This window comes from Leiobunum rupestre, chromosome 10 (assembly GCF_980474605.1).
Source record: "Leiobunum rupestre chromosome 10, qqLeiRupe1.1.hap1, whole genome shotgun sequence".
NCBI lineage: Eukaryota > Metazoa > Arthropoda > Arachnida > Opiliones > Sclerosomatidae > Leiobunum > Leiobunum rupestre.
Genome location: NC_143393.1, coordinates 48,540,698 through 48,567,268, shown reverse-complemented (window position 1 = coordinate 48,567,268; position 26,571 = coordinate 48,540,698). Strand labels below are relative to the sequence as shown.

Below are 26,571 nucleotides of genomic sequence, written 5' to 3'. Positions count from 1 at the left end.
TTCAACATTGCAATAACCATTTTACTGAAATATAAGTCCATTTAAATTTATTAATTTCTGATAAAAGTGAAATATAAAATAAATATTTTGACCTTAAAAAGTCAGGGAAAATCTCTGAAAATAGTCAGGGAATTTTAATCTGAAAATTTTGTGGCAACCCTGTAAATGTGAACTCATTTAAATGAAATTCTGAACTGAACCGAAGAAATGTGTCATCACGAAGAGCAAATTTTAAATTTCCATTTGCCATCTAAGATATTCGTGGCATGTTAAATAAAAAAGTCAACGTAATTTCGAGCGTTCTGGTAAAACGTTTCTAAGTTACCCCGTCAGTGTCGTAACAGAATAGTTTAATTTCATTGGTTGAATTTCAAATAGTTGTATATCTCAAACAAATTACACACCCGAAAATCGGTAACATAACTAGTGCTCGGAATTGTTTATTCATTATCCACAAATTTTCCGATTTATTTAAAAAACGTTGGTAAAAAGAATATAATTTTAACTTATTTAAATATATTTTTTACGCAACCAAGCATTTATTTGAATAAAAGTGGCATTTATTTAAATAATTGTTTGTTTTATTTAACGCAGCAAGAGGAGCCGGGTTCGATCCCAGCTAGTGGCACTGGGTGAAAATCCGGAACCACTCCTTCTGGTTAAAGGGGTTTTCCACCGAGATCTTCGGCTTCCCCTTCCCATAAAAACTTGCTGAGGTTAACGGTAATAGTAAGTGTAGGGAGCTGTTGGCTCGCGTGGCATGAAGGGCTTGCCACCACCCTCCTACGCATTGTAACCCGGCCACCTGTTACTTGATCACGCAAGAGCAACATTGCTTATGTGGTCGAAGGTGGTGTCTTGGGTATTAGCTCTATTTAAAAAAAATAAAATAAATAATAGGCTTATTCACTTTCGATTATTTAAAAATTTTACCATTTTTATTTCAACTATTGGTTATTTAAATAAATATTATTTAAATATCGCCGAGCTTATTTTATTCATGGATAAAAATTAATCGAATGCCGAACTCTAACCATAACCGAAAAAAGTTGCTTGTGGGTGCATCAAAAAATGTACAAACGTTTGGTGTTCACACTGCTTAATTTACTGCCAATTAGTTGGAAAACTAAAGATATTTAGTCTAAACGCTTCTTTAGACAGTTAGCTGAATAAATTTAGCAATAAAAATTATTTTTCGAGTAGAGAAAATTGGTAAAATATTTTAGAAGTTTAGCTTATTCATACGAATCGACTTTATAGCTCAAGTGGACCCACTTACTTATTTTGTCATTAGCGCGTCTTGGAAAAAACCTTTTTTGAGAAAAGGACATGTTTGAGCGATTCGCTAAAGCAGACTGTATGGCAGTGAAGCATAGATGGACACCAACGTGATGCGGTTTTTATCGTTTGTTATGCAATTATCTTCTAATTTAATATTTGTCCTAATTCAGTAAAGCTACGGCGGTCAATCGCTTTATGAATTGCCAACATTTTCTCCAAGAAATATAATTTTTCCCCCTAACTGGAGGGATTTAAGCACTAAATTTCAGAATTTTCTGCTAGCTCATATGATACGAGCATAACTTAATAACATAATTTAATAACTATGGCACTTCCTATTGTTCTAAAACAATTTTCTTACCAAACCCACTGACTCACTCGTCCAACTCCGACTAGGATTCGCCACCGAACTGACAATGTGAGTAGTACATTATCGTCCTTGGTATTTAAATCTTGATAACTCTGAAAATCAATTCGGTTAGGATTTGTGCTAATTGTCATACTTATTATTATGTTACTTACGATTATTAAATTTAAAGCATGTTGCTCAAAACGAAAGTGTCTCCTGAAATCGAGTACCCTTGTTACTGATTGGCTCGTTGGAAATGTCGTCATAAGTATTTAAGGGGAAACATGTTGCTCAAAACGAAAATGTCTCCTGAAATCGAGTGCCCTTGTTACTGATTGGCTCGTTGGAAATGTCGTCATAAGTATTTAAGGGGAAACATGTTGCTCAAAACGAAAATGTCTCCTGGAGTCAGGGTTGCCGGATTTAAATCAATTTGATTTATACCATGATTAAAATCAAGATTTAAATCCCGTGATTTTTTGAAGAAATCATTGATACAAGGTCTTTTAATGTGGGAATAAAAAATTACGAAAGTAGCTTCTTAAATAAATTAAAATACATAGTAAATCTGAGCAAAGTAAAATATTAAATAGTAATTAAATTCAATTAAAATTTCATTTAACTCAAGATTAGCTAAGTCATAAATGTAAAATATCCATTAATTATACAGGAAAAGAGCCATTATTTGTATAAAAATCCAAAAAAATTGATTGATTTGATTTTTATAAAAAAAAAGTGGCAACCCTGCCTGCAGTCGAGTTACTGATTTCCTCTTAAGAAATATCATTACTTTTGACCTTATCTTACTGTTCAAATTTTTATGGAATAGTTCTACCAAGAATAAGTTAGACTTAACACAGAGTATATGCGGGTATAACGCGTTTCGCCTCATGATTCCCGAAGACAAACCACGCCCCTCCACCCTTTTTACGAGTAATATTTCGCTCTTTCTCCCGGTGCAGTGCAGTGCCGTACTATAATAGGATCTCTTCAGAATATCTTCTGGGAATCATGAAAACGGATGTTATAGTTGAGCTTACAAATTCTCTTAACTCGATACTCGAATACTTACTAGGTTATACTTTCTTGTTTTGCGTATTCTGTATTTTAGTACGCATTGCCACCAATAGATGGCAGACGAGTGGCTTTTCGCTTCGAGTATTTCAATAAGGGTCGGTACACTCAATCGGGAGAAAAGTTAGCTTAAAGCAACGGCTGACGCCAGCGCTGTGGTGGTGGTATTTGGAAACGTTTCTACTCAATCCAAATTAAGGGCGTATTTCAGGGGGGTTTCGCGGTTCAAAACCCCCTAAATGGATCAATGGGGTGCAAAATTTAACGTTTTTTTCTAAATACAAGGGGGGTGAGGTCCAAAACTTAAGTTCAAAACGGGGGTGACATCCTGGATAAGCTTTTGATGAAAACTACATCTTTAATATTGAGCCGTTTTATCTGTTTTTACTGCTGTGAGCTGAGCAATAAATTTCATTTCAGTCTAAAACTTAAAATATTAGGATTAAATTAATTAAACTTATTATACTTATAATTCTTTGTTAAAGTGGTTAAAGTTTTTCAAAATCGAAGTATGAACGCCCAAAAAATTATTAACTTGATAACGTAGTTCACGAAAGAAAAATAAGAAAATAACCTGTCCGCACGCCACCTAACGGCTTCCAGCAGCAATAATCTCTGTCGTCGAGCAAAAAGAAAATGACTTGTCTAATTGGAAACCGGGATGTAACAAAATTATAGAGAGATAAATAAACTAAAACGAGCTTCACAGAACTAACGTTAGATTTACATTGATTTATTTGGAAGCGGTGGTTCGCACATACACCGCAAGAGGGTGCTGTGTGTAATTTCCAGGTAATCATGGCGAGACAAAGGCTCACTGAAAATTCAAACGCTTTCATTTCGAAAACTCAAAACTGACACTTGCTTCGGCGAAATAATGACAAATCGGAAATTAAAATTGTCCATTGCAAACACTCGGTTCGTGTCTGAATGAAGGGAGTTATATCTAAATTTGAAACAAAACACATTTTTTGAGTCTTTTGACTGCTATTTGTCACCATCTTTAAGGGATTAAATCGCGTTTAAATATTATTTAAGAGATTAAATCGCTTTTAAATATGATATAAGGGATTAAATCGCGTTTAAATATGATATAAGGGATTAAATCGCGTTTAAATATGATTTAAGGGATAAAATCGCGTTTAAATATGATTTAAGGGATTAAATCGCGTTAAAATATGATTTGAGGGATAAAATCGCGTTTAAATATGATTTAAGGGATTAAATCGCGTTTAAATATGATTTAAGGGATTAAATCGCGTTTAAATATGATTTAAGGGATTAAATCGCGTTTAAATATGATTTAAGGGATTAAATCGCGTTTAAATATGATTTAAGGGATTAAATCGCGTTTAAATATGATTTAGGGGATTAAATCGCGTTTAAATATGATTTAAGGGATAAAATCGCGTTAAAATATGATTTAAGGGATTAAATCGCGTTTAAATATGATTAAGGGATTAAATCGCGTTAAAATATGATTTAAGGAATTAAATCGCGTTTAAATATGATTAAGGGATTAAATCGCGTTAAAATATGATTTGAGGGATTAAATCGCGTTTAAATATGCTTTAAGGGATTAAATCGCGTTTAAATATGATTTAAGGGATTAAATCGCGTTTAAATATGATTTAAGGGATTAAATCGCGTTTAAATATGATTTAAGGGTTTAAATATGATTTAAGGGATTAAATCGCGTTTAAATATGATTTAAGGGATTAAATCGCGTTAAAATATGATTTAAGGGATTAAATCGAGTTTAAATATGATTTAAGGGATTAAATCGCGTTTAAATATGATTTGAGGGATTAAATCGCGTTTAAATATGATTTAAGGGATTAAATCGCGTTTAAATATGATTCAAGGGATTAAATCGTGTTAAAATATTATTTGAGGGATTAAATCGCGTTTAAATATGATTTAAGGGATTAAATCGCGTTAAAATATGATTTGAGGGATTAAATCGCGTTTAAATATGATTTAAGGATTAAATCGCGTTAAAATATGATTTAAGGGATTAAATCGCGTTAAAATATGATTTGAGGGATTAAATCGCGTTTAAATATGATTTAAGGGATTAAATCGCGTTTAAATATGATTTAAGGGATTAAATCGCGTTTAAATATGATTTGAGGGACTAAATCGCGTTTAAATATGATTTAAGGGATTAAATCGCGTTTAAATATGATTTAAGGGATTAAATCGCGTTTAAATATGATTTAAGGGATTAAATCGCGTTTAAATATGATTTAAGGGATTAAATCGCGTTTAAATATGATTTAAGGGATTAAATCGCGTTAAAATATGATTTGAGGGATTAAATCGCGTTTAAATATGATTTAAGGGATTAAATCGCGTTAAAATATGATTTGAGGGATTAAATCGCGTTTAAATATGATTTTAGGGATTAAATCGCGTTTAAATATGATTTAAGGAATTAAATCGCGTTTAAATATGATTAAGGGATTAAATCGCGTTAAAATATGATTTGAGGGATTAAATCGCGTTTAAATATGCTTTAAGGGATTAAATCGCGTTTAAATATGATTTAAGGGATTAAATCGCGTTTAAATATGATTTAAGGGATTAAATCGCGTTTAAATATGATTTAAGGGTTTAAATATGATTTAAGGGATTAAATCGCGTTTAAATATGATTTAAGGGATTAAATCGCGTTAAAATATGATTTAAGGGATTAAATCGAGTTTAAATATGATTTAAGGGATTAAATCGCGTTTAAATATGATTTGAGGGATTAAATCGCGTTTAAATATGATTTAAGGGATTAAATCGCGTTTAAATATGATTCAAGGGATTAAATCGTGTTAAAATATTATTTGAGGGATTAAATCGCGTTTAAATATGATTTAAGGGATTAAATCGCGTTAAAATATGATTTGAGGGATTAAATCGCGTTTAAATATGATTTAAGGATTAAATCGCGTTAAAATATGATTTAAGGGATTAAATCGCGTTTAAATATGATTTAAGGGATTAAATCGCGTTTAAATATGATTTAAGGGATTAAATCGCGTTTAAATATGATTTGAGGGACTAAATCGCGTTTAAATATGATTTAAGGGATTAAATCGCGTTTAAATATGATTTAAGGGATTAAATCGCGTTTAAATATGATTTAAGGGATTAAATCGCGTTTAAATATGATTTAAGGGATTAAATCGCGTTTAAATATGATTTAAGGGATTAAATCGCGTTAAAATATGATTTGAGGGATTAAATCGCGTTTAAATATGATTTAAGGGATTAAATCGCGTTAAAATATGATTTGAGGGATTAAATCGCGTTTAAATATGATTTTAGGGATTAAATCGCGTTTAAATATGATTTAAGGGATTAAATCGCGTTAAAATATGATTTGAGGGATTAAATCGCGTTTAAATATGATTTAAGGGATTAAATCGCGTTAAAATATGATTTGAGGGATTAAATCGCGTTTAAATATGATTTAAGGGATTAAATCGCGTTTAAATATGATTTAAGGGATTAAATCGCGTTTAAATATGATTTAAGGGATTAAATCGCGTTTAAATATGATTTAAGGGATTAAATCGCGTTTAAATATGATTTAAGGGATTAAATCACGTTAAAATATGATTTGAGGGATTAAATCGCGTTAAAATATGATTTAAGGGATTAAATCGCGTTAAAATATGATTTAAGGGATTAAATCGCGTTAAAATATGATTTGAGGGATTAAATCGCGTTTAAATATGATTTGAGGGATTAAATCGCGTTAAAATATGATTTGAGGGATTAAATCGCGTTTAAATATGATTTAAGGGATTAAATCGCGTTTAAATATGATTTGAGGGATTAAATCGCGTTTAAATATGATTTGAGGGATTAAATCGCGTTAAAATATGATTTGAGGGATTAAATCGCGTTTCAATATGATTTAAGGGATTAAATCGCGTTAAAATATGATTTGAGGGATTAAATCGCGTTTAAATATGATTTAAGGGATTAAATCGCGTTTAAATATGATTTGAGGGATTAAATCGCGTTTAAATATGATTTGAGGGATTAAATCGCGTTAAAATATGATTTGAGGGATTAAATCGCGTTTAAATATGATTTAAGGGATTAAATCGCGTTTAAATATGATTTGAGGGATTAAATCGCGTTTAAATATGATTTGAGGGATTAAATCACGTTAAAATATGATTTGAGGGATTAAATCGCGTTTAAATATGATTTGAGGGATTAAATCGCGTTTAAATATGATTTGAGGGATTAAATCGCGTTTAAATATGATTTGAGGGATTAAATCGCGTTTAAATATGATTTTAGGGATTAAATCGCGTTAAAATATGATTTAAGGGATTAAATCGCGTTAAAATATGATTTGAGGGATTAAATCGCGTTTAAATATGATTTGAGGGATTAAATCGCGTTTAAATATGATTTAAGGGATTAAATCGCGTTAAAATATGATTTGAGGGATTAAATCGCGTTTAAATATGATTTGAGGGATTAAATCGCGTTTAAATATGATTTAAGGGATTAAATCGCGTTAAAATATGATTTGAGGGATTAAATCGCGTTAAAATATGATTTGAGGGATTAAATCGCGTTTAAATATGATTTGAGGGATTAAATCGCGTTTAAATATGATTTAAGGGATTAAATCGCGTTAAAATATGATTTGAGGGATTAAATCGCTTTAAAATATGATTTGAGGGATTAAATCGCGTTTAAATATGATTTAAGGGATTAAATCGCGTTTAAATATGATTTAAGGGATTTAATCGCGTTTAAATACGATTTAATGGATTAACTCGCGTTTAAATATGATTTGAGGGATTAAATCGCGTTTAAATATGATTTAAGGGATTAAATCGCGTTAAAATACGATTTGAGGGATTAAATCGCGTTTAAATATGATTTGAGGGATTAAATCGCGTTTAAATATGATTTAAGGGATTAAATCGCGTTAAAATATGATTTGAGGGATTAAATCGCGTTTAAATATGATTTGAGGGATTAAATCGCGTTTAAATATGATTTGAGGGATTAAATCGCGTTTAAATATGATTTGAGGGATTAAATCGCGTTTAAATATGATTTTAGGGATTAAATCGCGTTAAAATATGATTTGAGGGATTAAATCGCGTTTAAATATGATTTGACGGATTAAATCGCGTTAAAATATGATTTGAGGGATTAAATCGCGTTAAAATATGATTTGAGGGATTAAATCGCGTTTAAATATGATTTAAGGGATTAAATCGCGTTTAAATATGATTTAAGGGATTAAATCGCGTTTAAATATGATTTAAGGGATTAAATCGCGTTTAAATATGATTTAAGGGATTAAATCACGTTAAAATATGATTTGAGGGATTAAATCGCGTTAAAATATGATTTAAGGGATTAAATCGCGTTAAAATATGATTTAAGGGATTAAATCGCGTTTAAATATGATTTGAGGGATTAAATCGCGTTAAAATATGATTTGAGGGATTAAATCAAGTTTAAATATGATTTAAGGGATTAAATCGCGTTTAAATATGATTTGAGGGATTAAATCGCGTTTAAATATGATTTGAGGGATTAAATCGCGTTAAAATATGATTTGAGGGATTAAATCGCGTTTCAATATGATTTAAGGGATTAAATCGCGTTTCAATATGATTTAAGGGATTAAATCGCGTTAAAATATGATTTGAGGGATTAAATCGCGTTTAAATATGATTTAAGGGATTAAATCGCGTTTAAATATGATTTGAGGGATTAAATCGCGTTTAAATATGATTTGAGGGATTAAATCGCGTTAAAATATGATTTGAGGGATTAAATCGCGTTTAAATATGATTTAAGGGATTAAATCGCGTTTAAATATGATTTGAGGGATTAAATCGCGTTTAAATATGATTTGAGGGATTAAATCACGTTAAAATATGATTTGAGGGATTAAATCGCGTTTAAATATGATTTAAGGGATTAAATCGCGTTAAAATATGATTTAAGGGATTAAATCGAGTTTAAATATGATTTAAGGGATTAAATCGCGTTTAAATATGATTTGAGGGATTAAATCGCGTTTAAATATGATTTAAGGGATTGAATCGCGTTTAAATATGATTCAAGGGATTCAATCGTGTTAAAATATGACTTGAGGGATTAAATCGCGTTTAAATATGATTTAAGGGATTAAATCGCGTTAAAATATGATTTGAGGGATTAAATCGCGTTTAAATATGATTTAAGGGATTAAATCGCGTTAAAATATGATTTGAGGGATTAAATCGCGTTTAAATATGATTTAAGGGATTAAATCGCGTTTAAATATGATTTAAGGGATTAAATCGCGTTTAAATATGATTTGAGGGACTAAATCGCGTTTAAATATGATTTAAGGGATTAAATCGCGTTTAAATATGATTTAAGGGATTAAATCGCGTTTAAATATGATTTAAGGGATTAAATCGCGTTTAAATATGATTTGAGGGATTAAATCGCGTTTAAATATGATTTAAGGGATTAAATCGCGTTTAAATATGATTTAAGGGATTAAATCGCGTTTAAATATGATTTAAGGGATTAAATCGCGTTTAAATATGATTTAAGGGATTAAATCGCGTTTAAATATGATTTAAGGGATTAAATCACGTTAAAATATGATTTGAGGGATTAAATCGCGTTAAAATATGATTTAAGGGATTAAATCGCGTTAAAATATGATTTAAGGGATTAAATCGCGTTAAAATATGATTTGAGGGATTAAATCGCGTTTAAATATGATTTGAGGGATTAAATCGCGTTAAAATATGATTTGAGGGATTAAATCGCGTTTAAATATGATTTAAGGGATTAAATCGCGTTTAAATATGATTTGAGGGATTAAATCGCGTTTAAATATGATTTGAGGGATTAAATCGCGTTAAAATATGATTTGAGGGATTAAATCGCGTTTCAATATGATTTAAGGGATTAAATCGCGTTAAAATATGATTTGAGGGATTAAATCGCGTTTAAATATGATTTAAGGGATTAAATCGCGTTTAAATATGATTTGAGGGATTAAATCGCGTTTAAATATGATTTGAGGGATTAAATCGCGTTAAAATATGATTTGAGGGATTAAATCGCGTTTAAATATGATTTAAGGGATTAAATCGCGTTTAAATATGATTTGAGGGATTAAATCGCGTTTAAATATGATTTGAGGGATTAAATCACGTTAAAATATGATTTGAGGGATTAAATCGCGTTTAAATATGATTTGAGGGATTAAATCGCGTTTAAATATGATTTGAGGGATTAAATCGCGTTTAAATATGATTTGAGGGATTAAATCGCGTTTAAATATGATTTTAGGGATTAAATCGCGTTAAAATATGATTTAAGGGATTAAATCGCGTTAAAATATGATTTGAGGGATTAAATCGCGTTTAAATATGATTTGAGGGATTAAATCGCGTTTAAATATGATTTAAGGGATTAAATCGCGTTAAAATATGATTTGAGGGATTAAATCGCGTTTAAATATGATTTGAGGGATTAAATCGCGTTTAAATATGATTTAAGGGATTAAATCGCGTTAAAATATGATTTGAGGGATTAAATCGCGTTAAAATATGATTTGAGGGATTAAATCGCGTTTAAATATGATTTGAGGGATTAAATCGCGTTTAAATATGATTTAAGGGATTAAATCGCGTTAAAATATGATTTGAGGGATTAAATCGCTTTAAAATATGATTTGAGGGATTAAATCGCGTTTAAATATGATTTAAGGGATTAAATCGCGTTTAAATATGATTTAAGGGATTTAATCGCGTTTAAATACGATTTAATGGATTAACTCGCGTTTAAATATGATTTGAGGGATTAAATCGCGTTTAAATATGATTTAAGGGATTAAATCGCGTTAAAATACGATTTGAGGGATTAAATCGCGTTTAAATATGATTTGAGGGATTAAATCGCGTTTAAATATGATTTAAGGGATTAAATCGCGTTAAAATATGATTTGAGGGATTAAATCGCGTTTAAATATGATTTGAGGGATTAAATCGCGTTTAAATATGATTTGAGGGATTAAATCGCGTTTAAATATGATTTGAGGGATTAAATCGCGTTTAAATATGATTTTAGGGATTAAATCGCGTTAAAATATGATTTGAGGGATTAAATCGCGTTTAAATATGATTTGACGGATTAAATCGCGTTAAAATATGATTTGAGGGATTAAATCGCGTTAAAATATGATTTGAGGGATTAAATCGCGTTTAAATATGATTTAAGGGATTAAATCGCGTTTAAATATGATTTAAGGGATTAAATCGCGTTTAAATATGATTTAAGGGATTAAATCGCGTTTAAATATGATTTAAGGGATTAAATCACGTTAAAATATGATTTGAGGGATTAAATCGCGTTAAAATATGATTTAAGGGATTAAATCGCGTTAAAATATGATTTAAGGGATTAAATCGCGTTTAAATATGATTTGAGGGATTAAATCGCGTTAAAATATGATTTGAGGGATTAAATCAAGTTTAAATATGATTTAAGGGATTAAATCGCGTTTAAATATGATTTGAGGGATTAAATCGCGTTTAAATATGATTTGAGGGATTAAATCGCGTTAAAATATGATTTGAGGGATTAAATCGCGTTTCAATATGATTTAAGGGATTAAATCGCGTTTCAATATGATTTAAGGGATTAAATCGCGTTAAAATATGATTTGAGGGATTAAATCGCGTTTAAATATGATTTAAGGGATTAAATCGCGTTTAAATATGATTTGAGGGATTAAATCGCGTTTAAATATGATTTGAGGGATTAAATCGCGTTAAAATATGATTTGAGGGATTAAATCGCGTTTAAATATGATTTAAGGGATTAAATCGCGTTTAAATATGATTTGAGGGATTAAATCGCGTTTAAATATGATTTGAGGGATTAAATCACGTTAAAATATGATTTGAGGGATTAAATCGCGTTTAAATATGATTTAAGGGATTAAATCGCGTTAAAATATGATTTAAGGGATTAAATCGAGTTTAAATATGATTTAAGGGATTAAATCGCGTTTAAATATGATTTGAGGGATTAAATCGCGTTTAAATATGATTTAAGGGATTGAATCGCGTTTAAATATGATTCAAGGGATTCAATCGTGTTAAAATATGATTTGAGGGATTAAATCGCGTTTAAATATGATTTAAGGGATTAAATCGCGTTAAAATATGATTTGAGGGATTAAATCGCGTTTAAATATGATTTAAGGGATTAAATCGCGTTAAAATATGATTTGAGGGATTAAATCGCGTTTAAATATGATTTAAGGGATTAAATCGCGTTTAAATATGATTTAAGGGATTAAATCGCGTTTAAATATGATTTGAGGGACTAAATCGCGTTTAAATATGATTTAAGGGATTAAATCGCGTTTAAATATGATTTAAGGGATTAAATCGCGTTTAAATATGATTTAAGGGATTAAATCGCGTTTAAATATGATTTAAGGGATTAAATCGCGTTTAAATATGATTTAAGGGATTAAATCGCGTTAAAATATGATTTGAGGGATTAAATCGCGTTTAAATATGATTTAAGGGATTAAATCGCGTTAAAATATGATTTGAGGGATTAAATCGCGTTTAAATATGATTTGAGGGATTAAATCGCGTTTAAATATGATTTAAGGGATTAAATCACGTTAAAATATGATTTGAGGGATTAAATCTCGTTTAAATATGATTTGAGGGATTAAATCGCGTTTAAACATGATTTGAGGGATTAAATCGCGTTTAAATATGATTTGAGGGATTAAATCGCGTTAAAATATGATTTGAGGGATTAAATCGCGTTTAAATATGATTTGAGGGATTAAATCGCGTTTAAATATGATTTAAGGGATTAAATCGCGTTAAAATATGATTTGAGGGATTAAATCGCGTTAAAATATGATTTGAGGGATTAAATCGCGTTTAAATATGATTTAAGGGATTAAATCGCGTTTAAATATGATTTAAGGGATTTAATCGCGTTTAAATACGATTTAATGGATTAACTCGCGTTTAAATATGATTTGAGGGATTAAATCGCGTTTAAATATGATTTAAGGGATTAAATCGCGTTAAAATACGATTTGAGGGATTAAATCGCGTTTAAATATGATTTGAGGGATTAAATCGCGTTTAAATATGATTTAAGGGATTAAATCGCGTTTAAATATGATTTGAGGGATTAAATCGCGTTTAAATATGATTTGAGGGATTAAATCGCGTTTAAATATGATTTGAGGGATTAAATCGCGTTTAAATATGATTTGAGGGATTAAATCGCGTTTAAATATGATTTTAGGGATTAAATCGCGTTAAAATATGATTTGAGGGATTAAATCGCGTTTAAATATGATTTGAGGGATTAAATCGCGTTTAAATATGATTTAAGGGATTAAATCGCGTTAAAATATGATTTGAGGGATTAAATCGCGTTAAAATATGATTTGAGGGATTAAATCGCGTTTAAATATGATTTGAGGGATTAAATCGCGTTTAAATATGATTTGACGGATTAAATCGCGTTAAAATATGATTTGAGGGATTAAATCGCGTTAAAATATGATTTGAGGGATTAAATCGCGTTTAAATATGATTTAAGGGATTAAATCGCGTTTAAATATGATTTAAGGGATTAAATCGCGTTTAAATATGATTTAAGGGATTAAATCGCGTTTAAATATGATTTGAGGGATTAAATCGCGTTTAAATATGATTTGACGGATTAAATCGCGTTAAAATATGATTTGAGGGATTAAATCGCGTTAAAATATGATTTGAGGGATTAAATCGCGTTTAAATATGATTTAAGGGATTAAATCGCGTTTAAATATGATTTAAGGGATTAAATCGCGTTTAAATATGATTTAAGGGATTAAATCACGTTAAAATATGATTTGAGGGATTAAATCGCGTTTAAATATGATTTGAGGGACTAAATCGCGTTTAAATATGATTTGAGGGATTAAATCGCGTTTAAATATGATTTAAGGGATTAAATCGCGTTTAAATATGATTTAAGGGATTAAATCGCGTTTAAATATGATTTGAGGGATTAAATCGCGTTTAAATATGATTTGAGGGATTAAATCACGTTAAAATATGATTTGAGGGATTAAATCGCGTTTAAATATGATTTGAGGGATTAAATCGCGTTTAAATATGATTTGAGGGATTAAATCGCGTTTAAATATGATTTGAGGGATTAAATCGCGTTTAAATATGATTTTAGGGATTAAATCGCGTTAAAATATGATTTAAGGGATTAAATCGCGTTAAAATATGATTTGAGGGATTAAATCGCGTTAAAATATGATTTGAGGGATTAAATCGCGTTTAAATATGATTTAAGGGATTAAATCGCGTTAAAATATGATTTGAGGGATTAAATCGTGTTAAAATATGATTTGAGGGATTAAATCGTGTTAAAATATGATTTGAGGGATTAAATCGCGTTTAAATATGATTTGAGGGATTAAATCGCGTTTAAATATGATTTAAGGGATTAAATCGCGTTTAAATATGATTTGAGGGATTAAATCGCGTTTAAATATGATTTAAGGGATTAAATCGCGTTAAAATATGATTTGAGGGATTAAATCGCGTTTAAATATGATTTGAGGGATTAAATCGCGTTTAAATATGATTTGAGGGATTAAATCGCGTTTAAATATGATTTTAGGGATTAAATCGCGTTAAAATATGATTTGAGGGATTAAATCGCGTTTAAATATGATTTGAGGGATTAAATCGCGTTTAAATATGATTTAAGGGATTAAATCGGGTTAAAATATGATTTGAGGGATTAAATCGCGTTAAAATATGATTTGAGGGATTAAATCGCGTTTAAATATGATTTGAGGGATTAAATCGCGTTTAAATATGATTTGACGGATTAAATCGCGTTAAAATATGATTTGAGGGATTAAATCGCGTTAAAATATGATTTGAGGGATTAAATCGCGTTTAAATATGATTTAAGGGATTAAATCGCGTTTAAATATGATTTAAGGGATTAAATCGCGTTTAAATATGATTTAAGGGATTAAATCGCGTTTAAATATGATTTAAGGGATTAAATCGCGTTTAAATATGATTTAAGGGATTAAATCACGTTAAAATATGATTTGAGGGATTAAATCGCGTTAAAATATGATTTAAGGGATTAAATCGCGTTAAAATATGATTTAAGGGATTAAATCGCGTTAAAATATGATTTGAGGGATTAAATCGCGTTTAAATATGATTTGAGGGATTAAATCGCGTTAAAATATGATTTGAGGCATTAAATCGCGTTTAAATATGATTTAAGGGATTAAATCGCGTTTAAATATGATTTGAGGGATTAAATCGCGTTTAAATATGATTTGAGGGATTAAATCGCGTTAAAATATGATTTGAGGGATTAAATCGCGTTTCAATATGATTTAAGGGATTAAATCGCGTTAAAATATGATTTGAGGGATTAAATCGCGTTTAAATATGATTTAAGGGATTAAATCGCGTTTAAATATGATTTGAGGGATTAAATCGCGTTTAAATATGATTTGAGGGATTAAATCGCGTTAAAATATGATTTGAGGGATTAAATCGCGTTTAAATATGATTTAAGGGATTAAATCGCGTTTAAATATGATTTGAGGGATTAAATCGCGTTTAAATATGATTTGAGGGATTAAATCACGTTAAAATATGATTTGAGGGATGAAATCGCGTTTAAATATGATTTAAGGGATTAAATCGCGTTAAAATATGATTTAAGGGATTAAATCGAGTTTAAATATGATTTAAGGGATTAAATCGCGTTTAAATATGATTTGAGGGATTAAATCGCGTTTAAATATGATTTAAGGGATTGAATCGCGTTTAAATATGATTCAAGGGATTCAATCGTGTTAAAATATGATTTGAGGGATTAAATCGCGTTTAAATATGATTTAAGGGATTAAATCGCGTTAAAATATGATTTGAGGGATTAAATCGCGTTTAAATATGATTTAAGGATTAAATCGCGTTAAAATATGATTTAAGGGATTAAATCGCGTTAAAATATGATTTGAGGGATTAAATCGCGTTTAAATATGATTTAAGGGATTAAATCGCGTTTAAATATGATTTAAGGGATTAAATCGCGTTTAAATATGATTTAAGGGATTAAATCACGTTAAAATATGATTTGAGGGATTAAATCGCGTTTAAATATGATTTAAGGGATTAAATCGCGTTTAAATATGATTTAAGGGATTAAATCGCGTTTAAATATGATTTAAGGGATTAAATCGCGTTAAAATATGATTTGAGGGATTAAATCGCGTTTAAATATGATTTAAGGGATTAAATCGCGTTAAAATATGATTTGAGGGATTAAATCGCGTTTAAATATGATTTGAGGGATTAAATCGCGTTTAAATATGATTTAAGGGATTAAATCGCGTTAAAATATGATTTGAGGGATTAAATCGCGTTTAAATATGATTTGAGGGATTAAATCGCGTTTAAATATGATTTTAGGGATTAAATCGCGTTAAAATATGATTTAAGGGATTAAATCGCGTTAAAATATGATTTGAGGGATTAAATCGCGTTTAAATATGATTTGAGGGATTAAATCGCGTTTAAATATGATTTAAGGGATTAAATCGCGTTTAAATATGATTTAAGGGATTAAATCGCGTTTAAATATGATTTAAGGGATTAAATCGCGTTAAAATATGATTTGAGGGATTAAATCGCGTTTAAATATGATTTAAGGGATTAAATCGCGTTAAAATATGATTTGAGGGATTAAATCGCGTTTAAATATGATTTGAGGGATTAAATCGCGTTTAAATATGATTTAAGGGATTAAATCGCGTTAAAATATGATTTGAGGGATTAAATCGCGTTTAAATATGATTTGAGGGATTAAATCGCGTTTAAATATGATTTTAGGGATTAAATCGCGTTAAAATATGATTTAAGGGATTAAATCGCGTTAAAATATGATTTGAGGGATTAAATCGCGTTTAAATATGATTTGAGGGATTAAATCGCGTTTAAATATGATTTAAGGGATTAAATCGCGTTAAAATATGATTTGAGGGATTAAATCGCGTTTAAATATGATTTGAGGGATTAAATCGCGTTTAAATATGATTTGAGGGATTAAATCGCGTTTAAATATGATTTAAGGGATTAAATCGCGTTAAAATATGATTTGAGGGATTAAATCGCGTTAAAATATGATTTGAGGGATTAAATCGCGTTTAAATATGATTTAAGGGATTAAATCGCGTTTAAATATGATTTAAGGGATTTAATCGCGTTTAAATACGATTTAATGGATTAACTCGCGTTTAAATATGATTTGAGGGATTAAATCGCGTTTAAATATGATTTAAGGGATTAAATCGCGTTAAAATACGATTTGAGGGATTAAATCGCGTTTAAATATGATTTAAGGGATTAAATCGCGTTAAAATATGATTTGAGGGATTAAATCGCGTTTAAATATGATTTGAGGGATTAAATCGCGTTTAAATATGATTTGAGGGATTAAATCGCGTTTAAATATGATTTTAGGGATTAAATCGCGTTAAAATATAATTTGAGGGATTAAATCGCGTTTAAATATGATTTAAGGGATTAAATCGCGTTAAAATATGATTTGAGGGATTAAATCGCGTTAAAATATGATTTGAGGGATTAAATCGCGTTAAAATATGATTTGAGGGATTAAATCGCGTTTAAATATGATTTGAGGGATTAAATCGCGTTTAAATATGATTTGACGGATTAAATCGCGTTAAAATATGATTTGAGGGATTAAATCGCGTTAAAATATTATTTGAGGGATTAAATCGCGTTTAAATATGATTTAAGGGATTAAATCGCGTTTAAATATGATTTAAGGGATTAAATCGCGTTTAAATATGATTTAAGGGATTAAATCGCGTTTAAATATGATTTAAGGGATTAAATCACGTTAAAATATGATTTGAGGGATTAAATCGCGTTAAAATATGATTTAAGGGATTAAATCGCGTTAAAATATGATTTAAGGGATTAAATCGCGTTAAAATATGATTTGAGGGATTAAATCGCGTTTAAATATGATTTGAGGGATTAAATCGCGTTAAAATATGATTTGAGGGATTAAATCGCGTTTAAATATGATTTAAGGGATTAAATCGCGTTTAAATATGATTTGAGGGATTAAATCGCGTTTAAATATGATTTGAGGGATTAAATCGCGTTAAAATATGATTTGAGGGATTAAATCGCGTTTCAATATGATTTAAGGGATTAAATCGCGTTAAAATATGATTTGAGGGATTAAATCGCGTTTAAATATGATTTAAGGGATTAAATCGCGTTTAAATATGATTTGAGGGATTAAATCGCGTTTAAATATGATTTGAGGGATTAAATCGCGTTAAAATATGATTTGAGGGATTAAATCGCGTTTAAATATGATTTAAGGGATTAAATCGCGTTTAAATATGATTTGAGGGATAAAATCGCGTTTAAATATGATTTGAGGGATTAAATCACGTTAAAATATGATTTGAGGGATTAAATCGCGTTTAAATATGATTTAAGGGATTAAATCGCGTTAAAATATGATTTAAGGGATTAAATCGAGTTTAAATATGATTTAAGGGATTAAATCGCGTTTAAATATGATTTGAGGGATTAAATCGCGTTTAAATATGATTTAAGGGATTGAATCGCGTTTAAATATGATTCAAGGGATTCAATCGCGTTTAAATATGATTTGAGGGATTAAATCGCGTTTAAATATGATTTAAGGGATTAAATCGCGTTTAAATATGATTTAAGGATTAAATCGCGTTAAAATATGATTTAAGGGATTAAATCGCGTTAAAATATGATTTGAGGGATTAAATCGCGTTTAAATATGATTTAAGGGATTAAATCGCGTTTAAATATGATTTAAGGGATTAAATCGCGTTTAAATATGATTTGAGGGACTAAATCGCGTTTAAATATGATTTAAGGGATTAAATCGCGTTTAAATATGATTTAAGGGATTAAATCGCGTTTAAATATGATTTAAGGGATTAAATCGCGTTTAAATATGATTTAAGGGATTAAATCGCGTTTAAATATGATTTAAGGGATTAAATCGCGTTTAAATATGATTTGAGGGATTAAATCGCGTTTAAATATGATTTAAGGGATTAAATCGCGTTAAAATATGATTTGAGGGATTAAATCGCGTTTAAATATGATTTGAGGGATTAAATCGCGTTTAAATATGATTTAAGGGATTAAATCGCGTTAAAATATGATTTGAGGGATTAAATCGCGTTTAAATATGATTTGAGGGATTAAATCGCGTTTAAACATGATTTGAGGGATTAAATCGCGTTTAAATATGATTTGAGGGATTAAATCGCGTTTAAATATGATTTTAGGGATTAAATCGCGTTAAAATATGATTTAAGGGATTAAATCGCGTTAAAATATGATTTGAGGGATTAAATCGCGTTTAAATATGATTTGAGGGATTAAATCGCGTTTAAATATGATTTAAGGGATTAAATCGCGTTAAAATATGATTTGAGGGATTAAATCGCGTTAAAATATGATTTGAGGGATTAAATCGCGTTAAAATATGATTTGAGGGATTAAATCGCGTTTAAATATGATTTGAGGGATTAAATCGCGTTTAAATATGATTTAAGGGATTAAATCGCGTTAAAATATGATTTGAGGGATTAAATCGCGTTAAAATATGATTTGAGGGATTAAATCGCGTTTAAATATGATTTAAGGGATTAAATCGCGTTTAAATATGATTTAAGGGATTTAATCGCGTTTAAATACGATTTAATGGATTAACTCGCGTTTAAATATGATTTGAGGGATTAAATCGCGTTTAAATATGATTTAAGGGATTAAATCGCGTTAAAATACGATTTGAGGGATTAAATCGCGTTTAAATATGATTTGAGGGATTAAATCGCGTTTAAATATGATTTAAGGGATTAAATCGCGTTAAAATATGATTTGAGGGATTAAATCGCGTTTAAATATGATTTGAGGGATTAAATCGCGTTTAAATATGATTTGAGGGATTAAATCGCGTTTAAATATGATTTTAGGGATTAAATCGCGTTAAAATATGATTTGAGGGATTAAATCGCGTTTAAATATGATTTGAGGGATTAAATCGCGTTAAAATATGATTTGAGGGATTAAATCGCGTTAAAATATGATTTGAGGGATTAAATCGCGTTTAAATATGATTTGAGGGATTAAATCGCGTTTAAATATGATTTGACGGATTAAATCGCGTTAAAATATGATTTGAGGGATTAAATCGCGTTAAAATATGATTTGAGGGATTAAATCGCGTTTAAATATGATTTAAGGGATTAAATCGCGTTTAAATATGATTTAAGGGATTAAATCGCGTTTAAATATGATTTAAGGGATTAAATCGCGTTTAAATATGATTTAAGGGATTAAATCGCGTTTAAATATGATTTAAGGGATTAAATCGCGTTAAAATATGATTTGAGGGATTAAATCGCGTTAAAATATGATTTAAGGGATTAAATCGCGTTAAAATATGATTTAAGGGATTAAATCGCGTTAAAATATGATTTGAGGGATTAAATCGCGTTAAAATATGATTTGAGGGATTAAATCGCGTTTAAATATGATTTGAGGGATTAAATCGCGTTAAATTATGTTTTGAGGGATTAAATCGCGTTTAAATATGATTTAAGGGATTAAATCGCGTTTAAATATGATTTGAGGGATTAAATCGCGTTGAAATATGATTTGAGGGATTAAATCGCGTTAAAATATGATTTGAGGGATTAAATCGCGTTTCAATATGATTTAAGGGATTAAATCGCGTTAAAATATGATTTGAGGGATTAAATCGCGTTTAAATATGATTTAAGGGATTAAATCGCGTTTAAATATGATTTGAGGGATTAAATCGCGTTTAAATATGATTTGAGGGATTAAATCGCGTTAAAATATGATTTGAGGGATTAAATCGCGTTTAAATATGATTTAAGGGATTAAATCGCGTTTAAATATGATTTGAGGGATTAAATCGCGTTTAAATATGATTTGAGGGATTAAATCGCGTTAAAATATGATTTGAGGGATTAAATCGCGTTTAAATATGATTTGAGGGATTAAATCGCGTTTAAATATGATTTGAGGGATTAAATCGCGTTAAAATATGATTTGAGGGATTAAATCGCGTTAAAATATGATTTGAGGGATTAAATCGCGTTTAAATATGATTTAAGGGATAAAATCGCGTTTAAATATGATTTAAGGGATTAAATCGCGTTTAAATATGATTTAAGGGATTAAATCGCGTTTAAATATGATTTAAGGGATTAAATCGCGTTTAAATATGATTTGAGGGATTAAATCGCGTTAAAATATGATTTGAGGGATTAAATCGCGTTTAAATATGATTTAAGGGATTAAATCGCGTTTAAATATGATTTAAGGGATTAAATCGCGTTTAAATATGATTTAAGGGATTAAATCGCGTTTAAATATGATTTAAGGGATTAAATCGCGTTTAAATATGATTTAAGGGATTAAATCGCGTTAAAATATGATTTAAGGGATTAAATCGAGTTTAAATATGATTTAAGGGATTAAATCGCGTTTAAATATGATTTGAGGGATTAAATCGCGTTTAAATATGATTTAAGGGATTAAATCGCGTTTAAATATGATTCAAGGGATTAAATCGTGTTAAAATATGATTTGAGGGATTAAATCGCGTTTAAATATGATTTAAGGGATTAAATCGCGTTAAAATATGATTTGAGGGATTAAATCGCGTTTAAATATGATTTAAGGATTAAATCGCGTTAAAATATGATTTAAGGGATTAAATCGCGTTAAAATATGATTTGAGGGATTAAATCGCGTTTAAATATGATTTAAGGGATTAAATCGCGTTTAAATATGATTTAAGGGATTAAATCGCGTTAAAATATGATTTGAGGGATTAAATCGCGTTAAAATATGATTTGAGGGATTAAATCGCGTTTAAATATGATTTAAGGGATTAAATCGCGTTTAAATATGATTTAAGGGATTAAATCGCGTTTAAATATGATTTAAGGGATTAAATCGCGTTAAAATATGATTTGAGGGATTAAATCGCGTTTAAATATGATTTAAGGGATTAAATCGCGTTAAAATATGATTTGAGGGATTAAATCGCGTTTAAATATGATTTGAGGGATTAAATCGCGTTTAAATATGATTTAAGGGATTAAATCGCGTTAAAATATGATTTGAGGGATTAAATCGCGTTTAAATATGATTTGAGGGATTAAATCGCGTTTAAATATGATTTGAGGGATTAAATCGCGTTTAAATATGATTTTAGGGATTAAATCGCGTTAAAATATGATTTAAGGGATTAAATCGCGTTAAAATATGATTTGAGGGATTAAATCGCGTTTAAATATGATTTGAGGGATTAAATCGCGTTAAAATATGATTTGAGGGATTAAATCGCGTTTAAATATGATTTGAGGGATTAAATCGCGTTTAAATATGATTTAAGGGATTAAATCGCGTTTAAATATGATTTGAGGGATTAAATCGCGTTTAAATATGATTTAAGGGATTAAATCGCGTTAAAATATGATTTGAGGGATTAAATCGCGTTAAAATATGATTTGAGGGATTAAATCGCGTTTAAATATGATTTAAGGGATTAAATCGCGTTTAAATATGATTTAAGGGATTTAATCGCGTTTAAATATGATTTGAGGGATTAAATCGCGTTTAAATATGATTTAAGGGATTAAATCGCGTTAAAATACGATTTGAGGGATTAAATCGCGTTTAAATATGATTTGAGGGATTAAATCGCGTTTAAATATGATTTAAGGGATTAAATCGCGTTAAAATATGATTTGAGGGATTAAATCGCGTTTAAATATGATTTGAGGGATTAAATCGCGTTTAAATATGATTTGAGGGATTAAATCGCGTTTAAATATGATTTGAGGGATTAAATCGCGTTTAAATATGATTTTAGGGATTAAATCGCGTTAAAATATGATTTGAGGGATTAAATCGCGTTTAAATATGATTTGAGGGATTAAATCGCGTTTAAATATGATTTGAGGGATTAAATCGCGTTAAAATATGATTTGAGGGATTAAATCGCGTTAAAATATGATTTGAGGGAATAAATCGCGTTTAAATATGATTTGAGGGATTAAATCGCGTTTAAATATGATTTGACGGATTAAATCGCGTTAAAATATGATTTGAGGGATTAAATCGCGTTAAAATATGATTTGAGGGATTAAATCGCGTTTAAATATGATTTAAGGGATTAAATCGCGTTTAAATATGATTTAAGGGATTAAATCGCGTTTAAATATGATTTAAGGGATTAAATCGCGTTTAAATATGATTTAAGGGATTAAATCGCGTTTAAATATGATTTAAGGGATTAAATCACGTTAAAATATGATTTGAGGGATTAAATCGCGTTAAAATATGATTTAAGGGATTAAATCGCGTTAAAATATGATTTAAGGGATTAAATCGCGTTAAAATATGATTTGAGGGATTAAATCGCGTTTAAATATGATTTGAGGGATTAAATCGCGTTAAAATATGATTTGAGGGATTAAATCGCGTTTAAATATGATTTAAGGGATTAAATCGCGTTTAAATATGATTTGAGGGATTAAATCGCGTTTAAATATGATTTGAGGGATTAAATCATGTTTAAATATGATTTAAGGGATTAAATCGCGTTTAAATATGATTTGAGGGATTAAATCGCGTTTAAATATGATTTGAGGGATTAAATCGCGTTAAAATATGATTTGAGGGATTAAATCGCGTTTAAATATGATTTAAGGGATTAAATCGCGTTTAAATATGATTTGAGGGATTAAATCGCGTTTAAATATGATTTGAGGGATTAAATCACGTTAAAATATGATTTGAGGGATTAAATCGCGTTTAAATATGATTTGAGGGATTAAATCGCGTTTAAATATGATTTGAGGGATTAAATCGCGTTAAAATATGATTTGAGGGATTAAATCGCGTTAAAATATGATTTGAGGGATTAAATCGCGTTTAAATATGATTTAAGGGATAAAATCGCGTTTAAATATGATTTAAGGGATTAAATCGCGTTTAAATATGATTTAAGGGATTAAATCGCGTTTAAATATGATTTGAGGGATTAAATCGCGTTAAAATATGATTTGAGGGATTAAATCGCGTTTAAATATGATTTAAGGGATTAAATCGCGTTTAAATATGATTTGAGGGATTAAATCGCGTTTAAATATAATTTGAGGGATTAAATCGCGTTAAAATATGATTTGAGGGATTAAATCGCGTTTCAATATGATTTAAGGGATTAAATCGCGTTAAAATATGATTTGAGGGATTAAATCGCGTTTAAATATGATTTAAGGGATTAAATCGCGTTTAAATATGATTTGAGGGATTAAATCGCGTTAAAATATGATTTGAGGGATTAAATCGCGTTTAAATATGATTTAAGGGATTAAATCGCGTTTAAATATGATTTGAGGGATTAAATCGCATTTAAATATGATTTGAGGGATTAAATCGCGTTAAAATATGATTTGAGGGATTAAATCGCGTTTAAATATGATTTGAGGGATTAAATCGCGTTTAAATATGATTTGAGGGATTAAATCGCGTTAAAATATGATTTGAGGGATTAAATCGCGTTAAAATATGATTTGAGGGATTAAATCGCGTTTAAATATGAATTAAGGGATAAAATCGCGTTTAAATATGATTTAAGGGATTAAATCGCGTTTAAATATGATTTAAGGGATTAAATCGCGTTTAAATATGATTTGAGGGATTAAATCGCGTTAAAATATGATTTGAGGGATTAAATCGCGTTAAAATATGATTTAAGGGATTAAATTGCGTTAAAATATGATTTGAGGGATTAAATCGCGTTTAAATATGATTTAAGGGATTAAATCGCGTTAAAATATGATTTGAGGGATAAAATCGCGTTTAAATATGATTTAAGGGATTAAATCGCGTTTAAATATGATTTAAGGGATTAAATCGCGTTTAAATATGATTTAAGGGATTAAATCGCGTTTAAATATGATTTAAGGGATTAAATCGCGTTTAAATATGATTTAAGGGATTAAATCGCGTTTAAATATGATTTAAGGGATTAAATCGCGTTTAAATATGATTTGAGGGATTAAATCGCGTTTAAATATGATTTGAGGGATTAAATCGCGTTTAAATATGATTTGACGGATTAAATCGCGTTAAAATATGATTTGAGGGATTAAATCGCGTTAAAATATGATTTGAGGGATTAAATCGCGTTTAAATATGATTTAAGGGATTAAATCGCGTTTAAATATGATTTAAGGGATTAAATCGCGTTTAAATATGATTTAAGGGATTAAATCGCGTTTAAATATGATTTAAGGGATTAAATCGCGTTTAAATATGATTTAAGGGATTAAATCACGTTAAAATATGATTTGAGGGATTAAATCGCGTTAAAATATGATTTGAGGGATTAAATCGCGTTAAAATATGATTTAAGGGATTAAATCGCGTTAAAATATGATTTGAGGGATTAAATCGCGTTAAAATATGATTTAAGGGATTAAATCGCGTTTAAATATGATTTGAGGGATTAAATCGCGTTTAAATATGATTTGAGGGATTAAATCGCGTTTAAATATGATTTGAGGGATTAAATCGCGTTAAAATATGATTTGAGGGATTAAATCGCGTTAAAATATGATTTGAGGGATTAAATCGCGTTTAAATATGGTTTAAGGGATTAAATCGCGTTAAAATATGATTTAAGGGATTAAATCGCGTTAAAATATGATTTGAGGGATTAAATCGCGTTAAAATATGATTTGAGGGATTAAATCGCGTTAAAATATGATTTGAGGGATTAAATCGCATTTAAATATGATTTGAGGGATTAAATCGCGTTTAAATATGATTTAAGGGATTAAATCGCGTTAAAATATGATTTGAGGGATTAAATCGCGTTTAAATATGATTTAAGGGATTAAATCGCGTTAAAATATGATTTGAGGGATTAAATCACGTTTAAATATGATTTGAGGGATTAAATCGCTTTTAAATACGATTTAAGAGATTAAATTGCCTTTCAATATGATTTAAGAGATTAAATCGCGTTTAAATATGATTTAATGAATTAAATCGCGTTTAAATATGATTTAATGAATTTAATCGCGTTTAAATACGATTTAATGGATTAACTCGCGTTTAAATATGATTTGAGGGATTAAATCGCGTTTAAATACGATTAAAGCATTATATTGCCTTGAAATATTAATAAATTATTAAATAACGATTAAAATACTAGATCGAGATTTAAATGTTTAATTTAGATTGAAATTTTTTAAGTGATGAATATTAAACTAATGATAAATCGTAATTAAATGTTTATAATTAAATCATGATTATCAGGACAACTTAAAGTACAATGACTTTCCAGCCTGACCCGACACGTCAACCCGACTAAAAAAATAATTTTTTTCTTCTAAATCTTAACTATATAATCATGAATGTATTTATTTTATAAATAAATACATTCTTGGTAATAATTTTACGTAATAATTCTTAATAAAAATTTAACGTAATAATTTAAAGTAATAATTCTACATAATAATTCTACGTTATAATACCAAGAATGTATTTATTTCATCGTGCCCGGCGATTGTCGCAACATAATCATTGTTAAATTCTAAATATAAATAAATACATTCTTGATATAATATACTGTAGGTC

General features: G+C 29.1%; 1 protein-coding gene across 2 annotated transcripts in view; it reads left to right on the top strand.

The window, feature by feature from the left end:
- LOC149926096 (uncharacterized) overlaps nt 1–26,571 on the top strand; it is a 78,191-nt gene that overhangs the window by 750 nt on the left and 50,870 nt on the right. The window lies entirely within an intron of this gene.